Source organism: Bactrocera oleae, chromosome 2 (assembly GCF_042242935.1).
Source record: "Bactrocera oleae isolate idBacOlea1 chromosome 2, idBacOlea1, whole genome shotgun sequence".
Taxonomy (NCBI): domain Eukaryota; kingdom Metazoa; phylum Arthropoda; class Insecta; order Diptera; family Tephritidae; genus Bactrocera; species Bactrocera oleae.
The window spans coordinates 51,537,277-51,554,660 of record NC_091536.1 but is presented as its reverse complement, the minus strand read 5'-3'; the positions used below and the strand labels follow the sequence as shown (position 1 = coordinate 51,554,660).

The following is a 17,384-nucleotide window of genomic DNA, read 5'->3' as shown; positions in this document are numbered from 1 at the left end:
ATATGTATATACTCACATAATTGCACTATAGAAATGATAATAGATAATATTACCACATAAAAGTACATTTAATCTAATTGGAACAATTAGATATTTAATATTATTTATGTGTTACCGTTTCAAATGCAATAACCACGTTTATCGTACGTACCTCTATCAAGTTATGTATATTTAAATACACATACATAACATATGCATGTATGGTATATGCTAATATATGTACATAGCTCGGTCGTGAGTTCACATTACTCGTCTTAATTCTGTTCTTTGAATACCTCATTACATGGCAATAACACTCATAAAGTCCGGAGTGCAGATCTAAAGAAAACCAAAATAAATAAACCGCAATTTAACACTCAACAGCCGCAGCAACGTCTCGGTGCAATCGTTATACGCGATCTTTCGCCGCGCTGCTATAGTTGATGTGCTTTTCCTCTGCTCCCAGGCACCACGTTCGTTGCCTCATTCACTCTTTATAATTCCAGCGCTTCTTATAGGGTTGTATGATTCTTCTTCTATTTCATTCTTTCTGTCGGGTGTTAACATAACGCTTGCGGCTTGCCGGCAAAAGTACTCAATTACATCTGACAGAGTGGCAGTGAGGTGTATTTGTGTTCAGCATGTGATAAGTGCATTGACGGTTTCGGTTTGCTATTTGAGTGAAATAACACAAGAATTTAATTTTGTGGTTTATTTTTGAGTACCTTTCCATGACACTCATTTGTAGTTCTCCATATGAGTTCTTTACATTTAAGAATTGTTCTCTGCATATATGGTATATATTCTAGAGACTTTACTACTTTTTCGTTTTGTATTTAGTGAGTGTTCTATGGCTGCTAATATTCTGGTTAATAGCGTGCAAATTTCTACTGAAAGCAGAAACCACTCTCCCACAACGAACTAGTTTGAGTGCTGTTTGTTTGCACAGATAAAAGAGCTGTTTGAGACTATGTTTACACACACAAGTATATTTTAGAAATCTATATATTTACCTACATATAGACGTACATATGTACATATATTCATATGTGTGTACATACATACGTGAGTGAATTTGGCAACAGAAACCACGAGATATTTGAATTAAAACTCCATGAAAGTAGAAAATTAAAACAACTTGATTTGTTTTTAAAATGTTTCTTTTTAATAATTTTTTTGCATAACTGTCAGGAAAGTAATATAATTAAACTAGTAGAATGGGTAGGCCAGTGCCTTTATTTTAGCTATTAGAGCAATATTATATTCTCTATATGGACATGTCTTCAAGAGCTCCACACGATAGTCATCTTGGTCCTATTTGCTCTTGTTATTCAAAACCCTATAAGTATCAATCCTCTGTTCTGTATAGTCGAAAACAAAATATAAAATCAAAAACTAATTTCTAAATTGGGGGTCACCTGTACCGAAAACTTAATTTTATTCTTCGTAATTTTTCTTTTTTTTTAAGGCCGTAAGGAGGGTTTAAAATGCTTTCGCACCAAATAGGGATCGTCATCCTACGTGAGTGGTGTAGCCACTAAAACACACCCCCTTCTATCATGGATATTTTTCCTTGCCCTGGGACCGCTGTCGCAATACTTGAGTGCCAGGTTTTCAAGATGGACCCATAGCGGGTCAGTTCCTACTCTCCCTGCGTTCAGGAACGCCTACTGGTTTGTAGCCAGCTTCAGGCTGACTATCTTCTATTGAGTGGAATTGGTCGGAGGGTTCTTTTCTTGATGCGTAGTACATGTTCCACGTATGAGGAAATTTGCTGCCAGTTTTCGCCGCCTGCTATCATTTTCACTATTAGGTTTTCCGTGTTTAGTTCTCCAACTTTGTTCTCTAGAGTTCTCCGAGCTTCATTCCATCGATGGCGCTTAAAGAAGGTATGGTTTGCATCATCCAGTGGTTCGTCTCCGTAAATACATGCAGGGATCTCGGCTTGTCCCAGGTTGTACAGGTGTTTCAGAAAATACCTGTCGCCGGAGAGCATCTATTTTAGGTAGAAATTCACGTCGCCGTGTTTTATACTGTGCCATATCTCTACATCTGTGATCAATTTAGCGATCCATCTTCCTTTGCGCTCCTTTGTCCCCGATCTTGCCAAAATTCGAGTGTTTGCTTCCTTGCTTGTTGTCTTGATTGCATGTGTATTTCCGTTCCAGTTTTCTTACATAACTAGAGTTGTCTTCTCTCCTTTGCAAGTAGATCTATTGGGATTACGCAGCTTATCACTAACACTGCGGATTCGGATACAGTGCGGTAAGCCGAGGCGACTCTCAGGGCTGCTGTTCTCTGCACCTTAGCAACTACTTTCCGTCTATGTTACACGTTTAATGTATCGGCCCACAGTTCACTACCATATAATAGCACTGACTGTGTTGTGTCCATGAGCAGTTTCCTTCTGCTTCCAAGCGGGCCACCGATGTTTGCTATAAGTCTTGTAAGCGACCTGGTTATATTGGCTAACTTTTTAGCAGCGTGCTGAATTTGAGCCCAGTACGTCAGTTTGTTGTCCATTCTTATACCTAGGTATTTCGTCGTTTGTATGGTTTCTGAATAAACATTCACGTTTACCTCCAACGGGATGTGTTTTCTAGTGAGCAGGATCAGATCGGTTTTTTCTGCCGCTAAGTTAAGGCCGTGTGAGTCCAACCATGTCTGTGTTCGCAGCATGACTTGTGTAAGTTTGCGTCTGACTATGTCGGTATTATGAGCTGTTATGACGGCAGCAATGTCGTCCGCGTACCCAACGAGATAGCAGTCGTCTGGCATTTGACACACATTTTTTTGTTTAAAATTCCGTCGTAGCTGACGTTCCATAAGTCTGGTCCAAGTATGGATCCCTGCGCTGCTCCGGAGGTGATTTCTTTTCTCTGAGGGCCATCACTTGTATCATATAGCATTTCCCTGTCTTTAAGATAGCTTCGTATCATTTTCATCAAGTAGGGGGGCATTTTGAATCGGTTTTCTAGTGCATCTATCATATTTATCCATTTTGCGCTATTGAATGCATTTCTTATGTCTATTGTTGCGAGGAGTTGTTCTTTCGATTAGCTTCGTCCACGCAGCGCACAACGTCTTCAACGGCTCCGATTGTGGACCTGCCTGGTCTAAAGCCATGTTGTCGCGCTGATAAGCCTCCAGCATTGTTTGTTGCGCCTTTTATGCGGGGTTTCAACAGTCTTTCTAGAAACTTTCCTGCTGTATCTAGCATGCACAGAGGTCTGTATGCTGATGGTGTTTCTGGGTCTCCTTTGCCCTTACTTATCAGGGTCAGATGTTGTCTCTTCCATACTTCGATTAGCGATTAACTTAACCACTTCTACTGGTATCCCGTCAGAGTCGGGGGCTTTTTTGTACTTTAAAGTTCTTGCTGCTATGCTCATTTCCTCCAGAGTGAATGGTGGGCATGAGGGCTCTTGCGTATATTCTGGTGAGTCTCTTCCCAGGACATGGGTGGGGAACAGAATGTTTACGATGTGCTCCATGGCTGCAGTATTTAACTCTGGGATGGACTGTTTCGCTCTGAGTTTTGTCATTACGATCTTGTATCCGAGACCCCAAGGATTTTTGTTTATATCGCTTCGTAGCTCTTCCCTTTTATCTTTCTTTGCCTTTATTATTGCATCTTTCAGCTCGGTTTTAGCAGCTTTATATTCCTTATCCTCTTCCATTTCGTTTATTCCTCTTCTTCTAGCCCTTGTGTATCGTCGTCTTTTACGCAGCCAAGTTTGTCTCAGATTTCGTATTTCGTCCGTCCACCAATAAACTTCTTTCTTTGGATGTCCGCCTTTTATTTTGGACATTGCTGCCTTACATGCCTCTGTGATGCTGCTCAGTGTTTCTTTGACAATAAACCTAGCTAGGCTACTTGCATAGTATTTTGGTGGGTTTTTGTCTATGCTTCCGAGGAGCTTTCCTGTGTCCAGCTTGGAAACGTTTCATTTACGTGTTCCTCTTCTTTTAGTTGTTGTTTGACTTATGTCTGGACCTATGAGGTAGGATATGTATTGGTGATCGCTACCTGTGTAGTCTTCTAGCTTTTTCCACTCGCTTAGCTGGTTTGCGAATCCTTCAGATGCCAGCGTATTATCGGGGGTTGTGTCGTTGCATCCCGGCCTTCTGAAAGTTGTTTGGGATTCTCTATTGGCAACGATAAGTCCTAATCTAGCTGCCATGTCAAAGATTTTGCGTCCCCTCGAATTTGTTGTCGGTGTGTCCCATTCCATGGCCTTGGCGTTGAAATCTCCGGCTATAATTAAGTGGCGATTTGTGTGATGCGCGGCGTCCTCAATGGCATCGAGTTTTGCTTGGAATTCTGAGATAGCATCGCTCGGTGTCAGGTAGCAGCTAATTATCGTGATGTTTTCGTTGCTTATCCAGAAAAAACCATTTCCTCTCCCGCTGTTTGTTTTTTTGAAGCCGCTTCTTTCCGTTAGCCATATTGCCGCTGTTGCGGTGCTGTCCTCCAACCATGTTCCGTCTTGCCCTATCCTGTCACAAATCATTTCGCCGTTTTATTTTTGTTCTCATTACTTATTTTATTTTATTTACTCTTATACATAGTTTACTCTTATACACCTAAAATAGCATCTCGTCCCCATTCCCATTAAACTCATCAGTTTTGGATTGTCATAATACTATCTGTCGATTTTCATGACTCTGCAAATTCTCTGCTTTGTGGGGATTGAACCTCTCAGCCTGTGTTTGTTTATTATAATTATTAACTCTTTAAGGTATAAACGCATTTCGATATTAGATATAAATCTTGTAATTGTGGCTGTACAGACGTGTTCAAAATAATAAAAACAACCAAAGAGAATCCATGAATAAAATTTTATATATCCGATTTACAAAATTATTAATATAATATCAAAATTAAAAAAAAAAACAAGTATTTCAATACAAAAGTATTACTCCTCTTTAAATTTTTTCAATCGTTCGTAATAACAACAATTACACACTCTCCCAAATAAAAAAATCGCATGGTTGCGCTATAACTATCACTCGGACTGCGGACGAAGACTTTTTTCGCTCACACTAGTAGTTTGTTGTCGAGGGGGCGACGAGGAAAGAGAAAGGGACCGAGTTACCCGCACTTGGGCAACACGTTTTATGTTTTTATTCGTAAAGGTTCGCTGCTACGCAATTGGGCATTGCTTTTGAAACTCCTTCCATGGTTGTAATTGAGCCTGGTTTCCAATTAATATTTACAATATGTTGGGAAGTTTTAATTTTATCATGTATTTTTTGTATGTAATATGCAAAATGCATAATATGCAAAAAAAATTTTGAAAAAGCAAATAAGGATAAAAATTATAAAAAATATTTTGTTCATCGCCTAAGTGAAGCGTACATATTTTAATAATATGAATATGAGTGAGAATGCAATGGGTAACACTAAACAATGCAATGGGTAAACTATAACAAAATTAGTCATGTGTAAACCCAGTCTCAATAGTCAAAGTCGGGGTGGAAAGCTGTATGCAAGAAAACTAGAAATCACACAAATAAGCAGACGTTCGGCGAGAGAGAATTCGAAATTATGTCCGAGTGCAATTTTAATTTGCAATAACATGAAAAACGCCGACATAATAAATTATTTGAGTGAGAACTTCCATTGATGCGCTTACTGAATGTTGTTGTCGCAGTTTTCCGTATATGTTTTTTTGGTGAGTTTGTTATTTTTGAGTCTTAAAATTATTGTTATGACAGTTTTATGAAATTTTTAATTTATTGCTAGACTAGAAACCACATCGAGCGATTTTCACTGAAATTCACTTGAAATATGTATGAATGCATTCATGGGCGCCATAGAAGCGCATATGTACTATGGGTACTATTGTTATTTCCTTTTCTAAGTTAAATATTTGGAGAATATTATTCACTATTAGATTTGCCTAACTAAGCCAAGCCGGTCGTTAGAAGCTGGGTGGTAGCAGTGCAGTGTAAGTATTCATTTATGGATTATATATATCATCATGTAATGCTCAACTCTTTTCACCAATAAAAATATAGATTTTCCAATATGCACTGATTTCTAATCGAACACATGCTATCGACAAATTGTTAAATTATTCTGATGATACATATTAGATGATGATATGCGACGTAGGATCATAACTTGTACTCATTTCTACACGATTGTCAAAAATATACCTTGTCTTGTTCCTTTTATCATAATAAAAATAGCTTATATGTTCGTTTTAATTTGTTAAAAATCGAGAAGTAGTTTTTTAGTTCACTTGTTAACTATTCGATGGATCTCATTACATATAACTGAGTTTACTATGTAAGGGTTATTTGTTTCTAATATAATATAATAAAGTTTTTATGAGACATTGTTGTTTCTTCTTGCAATAAAATAATATATGAGTTAGTTAATCCAATAAGCAGAGTTCTCCGCTTGGCTGCAATTCTTACATAAGTAATACTTACGAAAAATTAATGAAGTATGTAAGTATAATATATTGCTATCTTTTGTAGCGGCATTAATTAGCATTATTAATAACTTTTTATTTGTAATATGTTTGGTTTTCAAAGCGAATATGATTATTATACTACATATTTCAATCAATGTGAGATTATTTTTCACACTCTACAATATTAATTTGGAAAGTACATAATATGTACATTAAGTTCTTTACTGTTGTCATACACTCACGCATATTTCATATTACTTATAGCTATACAAACTTATAAATAATATAAATACATGATTGTTAAGTGAAGCTAAGCCATATGCAACAACACAAACTTTAGGCAAAGGAATTATATAATCTAATTATTTTTATATTGCCCTTATTTTAACATAATTTTTGTTGTAAATTTTGAAAATGTTGCTATATTCCCTTGGCTTCAAATTCACCAATTATGTTGTTTTATGTTTGATCTAATGTGTGTAGAAGACCAAATCCGTCGGTGCATAAACAAATCGAAACTGGATTCGAATCCATTGGAAACATTTTTATAATCAAAACAAACAATAAAACAGCGTTACGTATTATTCGGTTTAACTGCCACTTAAGGCACATGCATACATTTGTGGATATGTATGTTATTATGTATGTGTTTTAAATTATTTCGCTTCTTTCCTATATTGTTGGTGTGATGTTAGTGTTATTGTTTTTTAAGGAGTGAATTGCTGTGTATGTCAACTATTCAGCGCTGTAAAGCATTTGTCTGTACAACGGTGCCATTAAAAGATAATAATCGTAATAAACTAATAAAATTGAAACTGGGTGATATACGCAGGCGCTACGACACTCTGCATAAATGTTGACTTTTAAAAATATACAAATAAACATACATTATGAATGTGTGTATATACATACGTAAGTAAATAGCATGTCCCGGATTATTCTGAGACTCAAATGTGGTACTGAAAAATATAACCGATAACATAATAAAATAATAATTAAACTCTACTAATTGCCATAACTGGGATTTCCAGCTACAAAGTTTCAAGATAGGGTTATGGAAGTACGGCAACCAGTTGGAAATCCCTAGTAGTTGCGTATTAGAAAGGCAGTTGGGTAAGGTTGTTAACCCAGAAATAAAATATAAGAATAAGAATAAACTATATATATATATCGTAGATACTGATCAAGCACTACAATTTTATAAGTCACATTGGGTTCCTTGAAGGTGCGCGTTGGGTAGAGCATCCAGTCAACCACATATTCACTTCTAAGTGAGTTGGAGTGCTAATTATATTTCTCATTTACTTACAAGAACTGCACATTTTCTAATATTCTTGACTTTCCTATTGGATATGTATTTGTAATTATTTTAAAAATATTAGAATTATGTAGGAAAAATAAATTTAGGCAGCTCTTAATGAAACTAAACAAATAGTTTCCAAATGCAGATGACATATACTACGATTGGATATTTTACTTTTATTCGCTGGAAAAATTTACGTTTAAATTTCGACTCAAAAAGTGATTAGCAGTGTTTAAATTAATAGTTCTGTTTAATGATAAGTCCCAATCATATACTCTTCTTTACTTTAAAATGTCCTAATCGATGTCACTACTGTACATAATAAGGTTTGCTGGAAATAATTTATTAGCATTTTAAAACAATTTGTTTATTAACTTATCGTCCCAACTTACCTTTTGACGGGTTATTCTTGCATTAATTCTAGAAAAAAAAAAATTCTCAATTAATAGGCTTTTCAAATTTATAAGTGTAGTATGTACAACATACATATAAATATGTTCATCTAACTCGTAAATAACGATATAAACGATTATTTATTAAATATATAACATTTGTAATTTATTTTACTGCTACGACATATGTAACTACTGTTAGCTAAAAAACCCTTCGTTTATTTGTACAGCAACTGTGCAGGCGATAACTTAAGTAAAAATTTAATTGAATTCTCTAAATAGACTCGGTGCACTTGTTAATCGAAAAATTACAAAGTGCCTTGAATAAGCCAGAAATAATAGTAATTATGGTCATCTGCAACTTAAAATTGGTTCAAAAGTGAACTTGGCATCGCATAGTTGTATCATCATAAAACAGGGTAAATTTTTTTCCGATAATAATGTACCTCGATGCTGAAAGTATTTTACGAACTTTGAGCCTTTCAAACTGCGACAGTATAAAATATTCACTTATACCCGAACTTTGGACTTCCTCACTTGATTAGTATAAAGTTCTGCCACCTGGATATATTTTGTAGCCTTCTATTCTAACGAATAGCGAGAGTATATAGTATTCCGCTATATGCGAACTTTGCTCTTCCTTACTTTTTTTCAATCTTTAAAGTGTCGCAGCGGCGGGGGAGTTAATGTACGGCGGTCGGAGCGAGATTAATCCTACTCCTTCCTCTACTCTCTTACTTGAGTGTTTACTGTAAAGGCATAATTATATTATCCTTATCAATAAATAATAATAAAATATACTCTCGCAACATGGTGTCGAGTATAAAGTTTTGTTCACCTTAAAATAATCGTGATAGATTCAGACTATCAGGATGGCGAGACGAGGTGAAATCACCCGCTCTGTCCGTCCGTCTGTGCGACTTAAGTAAAAATTTAAATAGCCTGATTAAACTTAGCACATAAGTTACTTGTCACCATAAGAAAGTAAATTAATGAAAACTTATAAAGTGCTTCAAACTAAGATACCAAATTGTATTTTGGTACAGGGAATACTGTGACTCTCAAGCATTTACGGTTTAATTTTTTTTTTAAGTAGGCGTGCCTCCGCTCCTTAATAGCTTTACTATGCATATCTCATAAGCTACAAAACTTGCTGAGAAGAAGTTGTAGCACATCTTCATAAACTGTGAAAATTGATGAAATCTGATGATAACCACGCGCACTCCTCATATAAAGCAATAACTCAATATATAAATGCCTCAAAGGCATTAAATTTTACTTCTTAGATGGTACTACAGAGCTTCATAGAAACTGGTATCGAAATTGAACTGTGGGCGTGAGACCGCTCACCTTGGGGGAAATTATTATCTCAAGGGCTACTCTGGTAATTTCAACCTAATTTGACATTATTCAGGGGTGTTGTGGATTCCAAGATTTACGTAGTTGTCAGAATTGCAAACCAATTCTGATTTTCAATAGTGTCACAGAATCTGATTGGATGAACATATGCAAACCCAATATTCGAATCAGCTGTTTACTATTGTGGCAAAACTTGCAAATGAAAAATTTGGAGGAATTTTAATAAATTTGAAATATCGAATAAAGTATACTAAAGTTTACAATGAGTTCCGCTGTTTTGGCTTTTATTTAATTGGAAGAAAAAAAACAACGAAAAAATTAAAAGGAAGATTTTAAAAGATCAAAGTAATCCTCTTGATGCACTAAGAGAGTCGCATGTGAAATTTGGCTTCCATTTACTTGTATGTTTGTATACATGCTTACTTTATTTATATTTATATCACATTATCGACTAAATAAAGACGCATTTGGGTGTTAAATTACGTTTTGTAAATCCTTATGACGGTTTGTGTTTTATTCTTATGTTTTTCTCTATAGAAATAACGATTAATTAAATCGCAACAATAATACAAATTGTTTTCTTAACTTACATTTCAAATCTGTCAGCGAATATCCTGTTGCTTTGTTTCTGATAACAAACCCGATAAAATTTCTGTTTCGAACGAACCAATAATATCTGAATTCATGACACCTACGACATTTTCTTATCGGTTTCAATTCTGATTCTGACATTTATCAGAATTCTGCACCTATGCCAGCGTTTTTTCCAATCCTCAAACCACTTAAAAAAGTAATTTTTTGTCTATGTCATGTCTTTTTTATTATTTATCCATGGATTCTTTTATCGTGTAATAAAGAAATTTGGATCGCACTGCATGCCATCAAACATTAAGCAAATTTTCGTAAGAATCATATCAAATCAAATTACATGTTCATGTGTATGTACGTACATATATAGGATCACAGTGATGTGTGTTAAATGTTTAATTGATTTTACAGAAATGGAAACTTTGTTTGATGGAGTTCTGATTTTGTGGATAGAAAGTAATTGTCCGGATTGTAGTGTCGAAAACTTTTTCTAGAGATCTAGTATACTTGGATGCTGATATTTTGTATTTTTGAGTTGTCGCTTGTTATTATGAACACACTCTGTAGTTCAAGAACTTATTTTATTTCTATTGGATATTTCATTATTCCTATATAAGCATTTTAAAACAAGTAAAACCGTTAGCTTCGGTTGCACTATAGCTATAATACCCTTTAAAAATAGAAAAGTTTCCTCAGAAGAACTTGATTCCGATCGTACGGTTTGTTTGGCAGCTAACACAATATAGTGATCCGATCTGAACAATTTCTTCGGAGATTGCATTGTTGCCTTAGGCAATAATACATGTCGAATTTTGAATATATCTCGTCAAATGAAAAAGTTTTCCAAACAAACACTTGATTTCCATCGTTCAGTTTGTATGGCAGCTATTGTGGGGTGTTACATACTTCGTTGCAAATTTAATATACCCTGTTCAGGGTATAATGATTATGAAATAAATTATAAGAATATTTTGGCTTTAAGAACTACCAAAAAGAAAAGTTTAATGAATTTGTGAAACATGAAAGTTCCAAAAAAATTATTCAGTTATGTAGTAATGCCTCGTCCATTTGCAAAAAAATCCCGTACACCACTGGTATCAGCAGATATATATGTGAAATAAAAAACAAGTAAAGAAGGGATGTAACCGAACATTTTATACTCTCGCATAGTCAAATGGTATACTCGTTTGAGATTTCTTTGTGGATTGACTGATATTTTCGGTAGAAGGTCAACTATAGGCACTGGGTACCTAGGGGCGTGAATAGTTTTGGACAAGTTTTGGTCACAAGGTGGCATACTTTAAACGAATTATTCACGCAAAGTTTTACCCCGATATAATCATTGTTGCTTGATTTGCATACTGGAAAGTGAAAAAATCAGATGAAATTTAAAATGGTTTTATATGGGAAATACGTGTACCGAATTTGGTTGAAATCGGTTAAGCAGATCCCAAGAAATGGGTTTTTACCTAAAGTGGGCAGTGCCACGGTTCCTATAAAGTCATCTCATACCATCCTAGAGATAAAATTTAATGTCTCGGGCATGTTTAGTGCTTGGTTTATCGCGCTTTTAGTATTTTTTAACAGTACCGTTATCACACTGTGGGTAGAGGTGCTAAAAACATTTGCCTCCAGTGAATTTTGTTATTATAGCTCCAGTGAATTTTGTTAATAAACCTTTTAGTTATGACAATTTACTTGTGTTTGATTAATTTCGTGGCAGTGGGCGTGGCAGTGGACGTGGCAGTGGTTCGATTACGCCCATCTGCAATACCAACTTCTTACGGTACCAAGAAATATGTGTACCAAGTTTCATAAAGATGTCTCAATTTTTACTCAAGTTACAGCTTGCACAGACGGACGGACGTACGGACAGACAGTCACCCAGATTTCAACTCGTCTCTTCATCCTGATCATTTATATATACATAACCCTATATCTAACTCGATTAGTTTTAGGTGATACAAACAATCATTAGGTGAACAAAACTATTACACTCTGTAGCAACAAGCTGCGAGAATATAAAAATTTGGTTGAATGGATTTTAGTTTTGTGGCCTAAATAGAAGAGTAACTTTGAGTGAAATGACGTCAAATCGCGAAATTCCCTAACCGACTTGCCAAGCCGTTCAACCGCTCACAGTACAGGATATGTGGTTCTTGTTTCACTTTGTATACCGCTGATGCTTACATAATTTCGAATGTACCGAATTCCATCACAGTAAAGTTTGTGGTAACAAGTATTACATATTGAGAATCATAAGATTTGTGTGATCTATTAATAGAATACAGTAAGCGAGAGGTAGTGATTATAAAAGTGTGTATAGCACATATGCTCAGTTACTCTGACAGAACTTTAAGGGAACGTGTATTTTCTATTGAAGCATAACAATTTACTGAGGTTATTGCTTTTTTCTAAAGGTTTTTATGAAGGTAATAAATTATTCTGCTAATAAAGCTTGTTTCAGAAATTTCCAGTTTATATATAATTTTTTAAAACCCACTGGGAAACCATGATTTTGCATCCAGACATCAATTATCAATGGTTTTATAAAAAACTAAGTAAAGTCATAATTTTGATTTAGTTATTGCTTAACTTTTTTATTCACAATATAAAATCTGAACTGAAATACAATTAATCTTTAGTTTTAATCAGGGTTAAGCTCTAATAAAATATTTATCGTTGAGAAAATGGCCTTATTAGTTTGCATCAGTGGTTAAAAAAAATCAAAGTACTAACCATATGATTGCTCGAGTCAATTGATAAGTTCAGCGCTTTTTTAACGAAGGATAGTTGAAAATTAAATTGAAATTGATTTGTGGTAAGGTGCACAAAGCCCATACATTCCGTTCTTCCCAAAAGTTGATACAGTTAAAAAACATATGTTCAATTGTGATTGAATTAGATGCTTGCAGATTCAGTCATCGCATACAGTATTTCAGAGGAGAACCTTGTGTTGTATAAATATTTTACAATTCGAAATTTGAATAGGCTTATCACAGCAGAAGAAGGGCATAAACTGAAAAATCTTTACCCACACTATGGCTAATATTTCTTCATAGTGTTTTTAAAATGTCTATTTCTAATATGAAAATAGTATGTTCCAATAATCGTAAGGTGTGTTTTACATTTAGAGAATATTTTTTACATTTAGAGAATATTTTAATAGTGTACATAGTTTTTTCTCTTTCCAAAACTTATTTATCGGTTATTTGTCATCTGAATTAGCCGAAGAATTTCACCATATATTAAGTGAAGTTTTAAAAAATGGAAAACAGCCGATAGCAACTGACGACTTAAAATTATATATGCACTGATTTAAATTCTAATTTGATTGCATAGGGGTGACATCTATTGACCGAATTGCACATCTGGGGTTAAGCTAGTTAAATGTCGGTAAGGCAGTGCTCGGCAAAGCAGTTTTGAACGCATGTCCTGTAACAGTTGTAAAAATGAAACTGTTCCCGTCAGCTATACTACTAAGTAGCTGCTCCTTGCATACTTCCAATAAATATCATACTACAGTAACATGTTTTAAGATATTCGTATATAACTAAGGGTACCGACAAAAATATATACATACGTGTTAAACTACCGGTATTATTATAATATTATAACATTGAAGAAGAAGTGCAATAGATCTATATCGAATTAAATAATTAAAATTAAGGGAGTATTCTAGTCTAAAAATAAAAATAAATCGATTTTCGTATATTTTCAAAGTTTAACTATTTAATTATATGTCTACAAGAAGGTTCGGCCGGAATGGAAACTTAAAACGCGTTTTTCTCGAAACTGTCATTTTCAAAACAATTTCTCAGGCTCTACTGGACCGATTCACCTGAAAATTTTAAAGAGCCTTTTATATAGATTTGTCCCTGTCTGAAATTAGCCATATCATCAAATTTCAATGTTTCTATTTTAAAAAAATTGTTATAGTCTGATTGTACCCACTTTTAAACAGTGTCAAGGGGACATTATAGCCGTTATTAATTTGCGTTTCTCAAAAAAAGAAGCTATTAACCATTTAAGAGCAAACAATTTAGAGCAAGTTCGGTATGTGATGAATAAAAGACAGCTATCAATTATGTTATGAACCCAATTTGGTTCAAAAGCTAAACTCAGTTGCTTTATTATTTATATATGTTATTAAGGTTGGTCAAAATATTCTAATAAGGTCCAGTCAGTTCCTTACTGGGTAATCATTAAGCATTCAACGCCTTGTCACCATTTTTATCAACAAATTTGAGGTTTTAATTGCAATTGCCTCATGGTCTGGAAAATATTTAAATAACTCCACAGCCTCAAAATATTTTAAATGTATTATCAACAAGTCTTCGGATTAAAATTTGTACATCTTTGTAGTTATTTTATGTTGTATTGCTAGTTTTGTTAGTATAAATTGTATTTAAACACAATTATTTCCTAGAGCGGAGAGATGGTTACGATGCACAGTGTATAGAATTATTTTATTTAGATATCGAATTAAGGGCAATGGAATTAAATAACACTAATATTATTACATAATCGAATTACCGAAAAAGAAAGAACCATGATGTCCAGGAGCTGTGGTTCCAACCAGACGGCGCAACATGTCACACAGCTCGTACCACAATCGGTTTATTGAAAGACACGTTTGGTGAACGCCTAATTTCACGTTTTGGACCTGTGAATTGGCCTCCAAGATCTTGTGATTGAACACCGCGCATTGGTATATGCGCATAAGCCACAAACGCTTAACCATTTAGAAGACAACATTCGCCGTGTTATTGCCGATATACGGCCACAAATCTTGGAAAAAGTCATCGAAAATTGGACGTCCAGATTAAACTAAATCCGAGCCAGCCGTGGCGGTCATATGCCAGAAATCATATCTAAAATGTAATGCCACAAGATTACTTTTCGGATAAATAAAATTCATGTCAATTGAATAATCCATCGTTGTTTTATTGCAATTTAAAGTTCTATACTTTTAATAAAACACCCGTTACTTATATACATTTATTCGTCAATATATAAGATATCTTAGCAAAATTAGGTGAACACATATGTGTATAATCTTAGTACGGAAAATGTGTGGTATAGGCACATTAATTTTCCCGACTCCCTTATACTAAACCTCCTTATTTTCGTTATTCTAGTTCCGGGTATTATGCGGAATCCTCTCCTCCGGTCGTTTGGGTTGGAGAAAGATAATGGATATGTTCATTAATATTAATCTTTGGTTTAACCATTAAACTTTAATAAAAAAAATCAGAACTTTTTACAAGTACAATACTCTTGCGTCAACAAAGCACTAATGCTCCACCAATGCAATAGTAACGAATATTTAGCGAAAAGGAGTGTAGTTAATACTGTTTCAGTTTTTTTCAGAACCATTTATTATTGTTTAACGACGGTTCAAAAAAATACAAAAAACAAGGTAAAATACATATATTATCACGGCTCTCCTTCTAGTCTAGTTCTAATATACCTATTTTACAAAGCAATATTTCTAAGATTTTACGGTCTAGTGTAAAAATATGTCAAATCTGATAAAAATCACGCCCACCGCTCAGAAAAATGGTTATGTTAAACTACGGTAACTGTTTCATGAAAACCGGCAGAAGGACTAAATTTAATTCTTACGATAAAACAGCAATTTTGCTTTAAAATCGATATAATAGTTCGCCAAGGCACCGCACACGTTTAGGGTAAATCTCATTCCTCAGCAAGTACTCGTCCCTTGACATGTTTATGTTATGGTTTGTAAATTGATGAAATGAGTCTATAACTACACCTAAATTGGAGAAGATATGTTCAGTTCCCCTATCCATCATATGAATACTTAAAATGGTGACTGAACTTACACCACAAAGGTTCTCTTTAGTAAAATAATTTAAACATGCATCGGTCAAAGTTCATAAAAGAGTTAGCTGAAAAGACTGAAGGAAGTGGTGGTGAAACTTCTAGGCTTATAGGAGAGGGTTCCCTCTCTTCTGAACCATTCCTAAAGCGTGTACTTTCAGCTCAAACAGCGCAATCCGGCCGATAATAACGTAAACATGCTGGAGGAGCGAGAGGTCGAGAAGGATCTAGGTGAGATCCTAGAGGTCACCTTGAAGATTCAAAAAGCAGAAGTGGGTGATCCTAAAATTCAAAGAGGTGCTTCGTACACACATGTAGAATTTCAAGTAAAATCCTCAGCGCTCAATAAAAGTGAAACTTTCAGAAATTACGATTACTAACTGCGATTTGTACAGAAATATAGTAGTTTAAATAAACTCAAGGTATGAACATTTAAACTGAAAGAAGCGACCGTCACACTTACGAATTTTTTCAAAAAAGCGTATTATAACGCTTTGTTAACAACTCATCAAACTGGCCTTAATAGCCGACGAGGAATCCAATATATCAGCAATGCTGGTACCATACCTGATGACAATATATAAATGATATTGAAGGCTTAACTATGTGCCTACCCTTTGGATAGCGGCGAGCGTCATATTCTTAGAGCCGGCAAAGGAGTCCCCTTTATTTTAAAGAATATAAACTAACAAGTCTAACCTAAGTTCTTCTGAAGGCACTCGAAATTATTCTAGATGCCGACATTTAGAGCAAGATTCCATCGGCTAACCTATCGAGCGGACATTACCCTTCCCGAAGGGTAGTTTTACTTAGACCGCACTTCACTCGTTAACCTTAAATATATAAAGAGCTCTAGAGCAATAGGACATATGCTCTGGGCGTCTTTCTTGATATAAGTAAAGCATTTAATAATGTCTCCAATGGTGCAATCGTTAATAGATGGAAGGATCCGTGATAGAGCTCGCCATCATAACATGGATAAAAGCTTTGTATAATCTGCTGAAAGATAAATGCAGAATGGAACGAAGTCAGATAGCTCTAGATATCGTGAATAGGAACTCCTCAGGAGGGTGGACTCTCGCCTCTCTTGTAATCACTTGTAGCAAATGTTCGTCTGGGAAAATTTTAAGGAAGTACACCCAAACTGATGGCCTGTGTAGACGAGATAGCTATACTAGTGACAAGCAAGTTCCTAGATACAATTAATATCGGCTAACCTAGAGGTAAATGCGGGTAAGACGGATATGGTACTCTTTACAAGGAGGTATAAGAACCCATCATGAAAACCCCGAGAGCCAACGGGGTAGAGTTAACTACGCATATAAGAAGATGCTACGGTCAACATGGGGCCTATAACTTGTTTTTATGCATTGGTGTTATACGGTAGTCAAGCCAATCGTGTTTTACGGTGCTTATACAGGAAACCGTGGGATCAAATACAGCATCTCGCTGCTCTCTGCATAACCAGAGCACTAAGAACCACTCTAA

General features: G+C 35.1%; 2 long non-coding RNA genes across 4 annotated transcripts in view; one reads left to right on the top strand and one right to left on the bottom strand.

Annotated features, from left to right (window-relative positions):
- Window positions 1–214: 214 nt before the first annotated feature.
- LOC138859020 (uncharacterized) lies at window positions 215–6,322 on the top strand. Its single transcript, XR_011398058.1, has 3 exons — window positions 215–5,657; window positions 5,729–5,933; window positions 6,004–6,322. It is a non-coding gene; the product is annotated as an uncharacterized lncRNA (long non-coding RNA).
- Window positions 5,728–17,384, bottom strand: part of LOC138859019 (uncharacterized) — a 209,338-nt gene continuing 197,681 nt past the window's right edge. For all 3 annotated transcript variants that reach the window (XR_011398057.1, XR_011398055.1, XR_011398056.1), the window contains exons 4-5: window positions 8,103–8,130; window positions 5,728–8,041 (exon numbers count right to left, since the gene is read on the bottom strand). This is a non-coding gene — a long non-coding RNA (uncharacterized lncRNA). The remainder of the gene's footprint in view (window positions 8,042–8,102; window positions 8,131–17,384) is intronic.